Genomic DNA, 5,134 nt, shown 5'->3' with positions numbered 1-5,134 from the left:
TTTCTTGAGACTTACAATCTCTGCCCGAGCTTTCCTGTTCACAGAAACTCTTTAATTTCTTGAGACTTACAATCTCAGCCCGAGCTTTCTTGTTCACAGAAACTCTTTAATTTCTTGAGACTTACGATCTCCGCCCCTCTGGTCGAAGCCAGACATGCCTTATAGAACCGCATTTCTTGAGACTTACAATCTCAGCCCGAGCTTTCCTGTTCACAGAAACTCTTTAATTTCTTGAGACTTACAATCTCCGCCCCTCTGGTCGAAACCAGACATGCCTTATAGAACCGCCTCGCTCTTGAGCAAAGTATGTTCCTTAGTAACTTTTCTTTCTTCTTTTTCATCTCAGATACCTTTATCCTCTTGAGTTTTTAGTTAAAACCTCAAGAAATTAGTTTCAAGATCTTAGTTAGAAACATGTAACTGTGTTCCTAACTGTTTATTAAATATTTACTGATAACTACTCTCTTCATTCAAAAATATTAACTTCCAAAATAATATTTTTAAATTAGAAAAATAAATAAAAAATCGCAAGGATGCCTCCAACTTTGTGGGATGATTTTAAGCCTATAACCTATCCCAAACGGTATATGTGTATAACCTATCCCAAACGGTATATGTGTATAGGAATATGAGATAATGTGTGTTTCACTGCAATTCATGAAATAAGTATAGAGGTGGTGGTTTACAATTTGGGCACACATTCATGGAGTCGTCGTGCTAGTTGTCCATGGAGAAATCAACCTTGGAGCCATGGCCTTGAATTTCGGGGTGCAAGGTCCATTGCATTTCAATCTAGACTAAATACACGCATTCAATAAAGCAGTGTTTAGGTATGTATTTGATTGATATTAATTGTTACAGTGATTTAGTTTTAAATTATGGTTTTTTTATATTGAAGTATATATTCGACTTTTCGTTCTATGAAGTGTTTTATAGTAAGGCTATTTAGGTATATATTTGATTTTTTTGTTAATATTAGTTGTTACAATGATTTAGTTTTAATTTATGATTTTTTATAGGAATATTATTTGGTGACCATATTGGGTTATCACAAAAAGTTGTAATGTTAAAGTGTACAAAGATTATCATGGTATTTGGCCCATAGGCTTAGTATATAATTAGATGTCCATTTCTAATCTTATTTAATATATTTTTATTTATTTACTATACTTCTTTTATATTTAATTATTTATTATACCTCTTTTATAAATATAGTATATGGTTCATAGTCTTCACCTAACTAAAATCTCTTTTGAGTTTTTGTAAATATATAGAGGTTTATGGAGTAAATATAAAAAATGGTTTTATTTATTTACCATACCTCTAGTTTATTTATATTTATTTATTTATTTACCATACGTCTTATAAATATGGTATTTTCCCATGGTTTTAATAATTATTTGTCCCATGGTATTTGGCTCGTAGGCTTCACCTAAATAAAACTTCTTTTTTAAGTTTTCTTAAATATATAGAAGTTTATAGAGTAAATACAAAAACAAGTTTTATTTATTTAGCATATTCCGAAGTTTTATTTATATTTTTTTTTTATTTACCATACTTATTTGTTTATATTTGTACTTTTATTTATTTACCATACCTATTTTTTGAGTGTTTGTAAACTTCTTTATATTTTTAATTTATATTGTGTTTATACATAACTATAATTAGATTAATTTTTAAATAAGGCCTTGGGTTTACATTTACATTTACATTTATGTTTACGTTTACATGTTTATGTTTTTACGTGAGAATTACCCCCATATTGGGCTATAAAGTCTCACCCGTAAACATACATACTCTCTCTCCATATCTCATTTCTTACTCTCTCTCTCTCTCTCCACTTCTCACTTTCTGTGTCTTTCTTCTTCCCTCGACCCTCTCTCCTCCCCCATACTAGGCTATAAAGTCTCACCCGTAAACATACATACTCTCTCTCCATATCTCATTTCTTACTCCCTCTCTCTCTCTCCACTTCTCACTTTCTGTGTCTTTCTTCTTCCCTCGACCCTCTCTCCCCCTCCAAATCCATTTCTCTATCTCTCCCTCTCTCCTCCTCACTCGAAGTCCCCATTTACTGGGCTGTAAAGTCTCACCCCTAAACATACAGACTCTCTCTCCATATCTCCCTTGTCACTCCCTCTCTTACCCTTCTCTAGCTCTCCCTCCTCGTTAATTTTTAAATAAGGCCTTGGGTTTATACTTACATTTACATTTATGTTTACGTTTACATGTTTATGTTTTTACATGAGATCTACCTTAAATAAGGCCTTGGGTTTATACTTACATTTACATTTATGTTTATGTTTACATGTTTATGTTTTTACATGAGATCTACCCCCATACTGGGCTATAAAGTCTCACCCATAAACATACATACTCTCTCTCCATATCTCCCTTCTTACTCCCTCTCTCTCTCTCCACTTCTCACATTCTGCGTCTTTCTTCTTCCCTCACCCTCTCTCTCCCTCCAAATCCATCTCTCTATCTCTCCCTCTCTCCTCCTCTCTTGAAGTCCCCATTTACTGGGCTGTAAAGTCTCACCCCTAAACATACACACTCTCTCTCCATATGTCCCTTGTTACTCCCTCTCTTACCCTTCTCTAGCTCTCCCTCCTCTCCCCCCTCTATCTCTGTGTCTCCCTCTCCCTCTCTTACACTTCTCTACCTCTCTCAATGCTCTCCCCCCCTCTCTCTCTTCATTCCTCCTCCCCCCTCTTTCAATTTATCTCCATCTCTCCCTTGTCAGCCCCCCATCTCTCCACCTCTATCACCTTGTCTTTGTTCTTTTGTCCCATATATGTTTAGAGTTAATACCTATCATGATATATTAATATATATTATAATATAACAAATTTAATATTGTATTAATCCAAAGTTATTTAATTTAATAATATTAATATTATAATATATTAACAAGAATATTAAATACATTTAATAATAATAATAATAATAATCTTTTAATATTAATTCTAAGGTTAATAATTTTTTTTGCATGGTATTAATAATAATTTGGCCCATTGGATTCACCTAAATAAAACCTCTTTTTGGAGTGTTAGTAGGTATAAAGAGGTTTATGTAGTAAATATAAGAAGAGATTTTATTTATTTACCATACCTCCCGCTTATTTATAATTTTATTTATTTATCATATATCTTTTATTTACCATGGCATTTGGCCAATAGGCTTGGTATATAATTAGATGTTGATTCTAATCCTATTTGATATATTTTTATTTATTTAACATATCTTTTTATACTTCTTTTATATTTATTTATTTACCATGCCTCTTCTATAAATATGGTATTTAGCTCATGGTATTAATAATTATTTGTGCACTTTTTGGAATCAATTTGGTATTCTTTAGCAGATAACCTATAGGTTGGAAGGAAAAGGGTTGCAGGGATTAAAGAACATCCCCAACCAATGACTAGGCGATTTCATCAAATGCTAATAGTAACTTGCTACATATGAACCTGGTGAACGTATTCCACCATTGAACATATGAAAACTAGAATATGGAGAATGTCGAGAAGGCTAAGTAGTTGTTGTTGATGATAACCCGAAAGATAAATAATTTTTACTTCCCACCTCATTTCCTGCAACCAATGCATTACTAGCCAACAAATACCTTTAGAGAATTCACATCATCAAAACTTTAGAGAATTCACATCATCAAATTCCTCACTCAAATAAGATCGTAGAGAAGATGCAAAACTCTTATTGCATGATAAACGACTTGATGAAGGTGATAAAGGCCTAAGCTCATTGTGTTCATGGGAAAATTTGCACTTCAAATCATTTGGAAAGGTTATGCATGGACAACTTGATTTTATAACTATTTACCCCATCAGAAATGTTGGAACTTATTTCACTGCCATGAATTGTTTCTACTTTCTTACCAAAAAAGAGCCAATACTTGTTGACCCTTCTGAAGTTCTTCTTATGAGTGAGAAAAGTGACAATCAGTTCCCCACTCACACTTCTTGTTAGTTCAATAAAAACAGAAAAGAAAAAATTTGTAGGGAGGTAGTGTAACTATCTTAGTAACAGATATCTCCTTGACATTCCAAAAAAAGAAACTATCTTAGTAAGAGATATCCAAAAAAGAAAACATAAAACCCTAAAATAGCCTCACATTGCAAGAAAAATGGTAGTTTGAATGTTATCCTTCCTATTAGATTTGTATGACGTCTTATTTTTCGTTAGATTTTCAAAACAATAAACATAATTTGATGAGGATTTTTGGATTTTGGCAGAAGTAGAAAAAAAACATTGTGATAAAATTTACAAAAGCATCCTTACATGTATGAAGTTTGTAATATCTGTGTGAATGACAATCTCAAAATTACATGAGAACTAGTGGCAATGTCAAAAATGAATTTACTAGAGTAACATTCCACATTCAAAAATGAATTTACTAGAGTAACATTCCACATTCCTAGGTAGTGACTACTAAGATGAGCAAAAAATCATTGGTATTATCAATTTTCTCCATGACTATGTTGATCTACTTCCTCATTGAATGATTCGTGAGCTAAGTGAGAAGAATATGAAGCTTCATTTGGGTGCCAATTGACCAAGAAAAGGCCATACTATATGAACCCCATTACGAGGAACATGTGAAATAGGATATTAATAAAATGTGGCACCAAAGACGTTACCTTTCAACGCCTCCTCGGATTTTCGTTGTGCAGACGAAGAGGATGATTATATTTTACAATGTAGGCCATGGTAGCCACGAGTATCCAGACAACTTTCAATTGCGCAAGGAGAAATGGCTCGCTGGGTTTCAAGGGTTTGAATATGAGCATAAATTCATTGATATTATCTATTTTCTCCATGAGTATGTTGATATATTTCCTCACAATTTCACTGAAATTAAAGGAATGATTCACGAGCTAAGTGAGAAGAAGATGAAGCTTCATTTCGATGCCAACTACTCAAGAAAATGCCATACTATATGAATCCCATTATGAGGAACATGTCAAATAGGAGATTAATAAAATGTGGCATCCAAGACATTACCTTTTAGTGCTTCCTCATATTTTCATTGCACAAACACAGAGGACGATGATATTTTACAATATAGGCCATGGAAACCACAAGTATCTAGACAACTTGCAGTTGTGCAAGG

Source organism: Pinus tabuliformis, chromosome 2_2, assembly GCF_031772625.1.
Source record: "Pinus tabuliformis cultivar Carrire ecotype Pingquan chromosome 2_2, CPIR1, whole genome shotgun sequence".
Lineage (NCBI taxonomy): Eukaryota > Viridiplantae > Streptophyta > Pinopsida > Pinales > Pinaceae > Pinus > Pinus tabuliformis.
The sequence above is the reverse complement of the archived record's forward strand: the minus strand, read 5'-3'. Positions refer to the sequence as shown.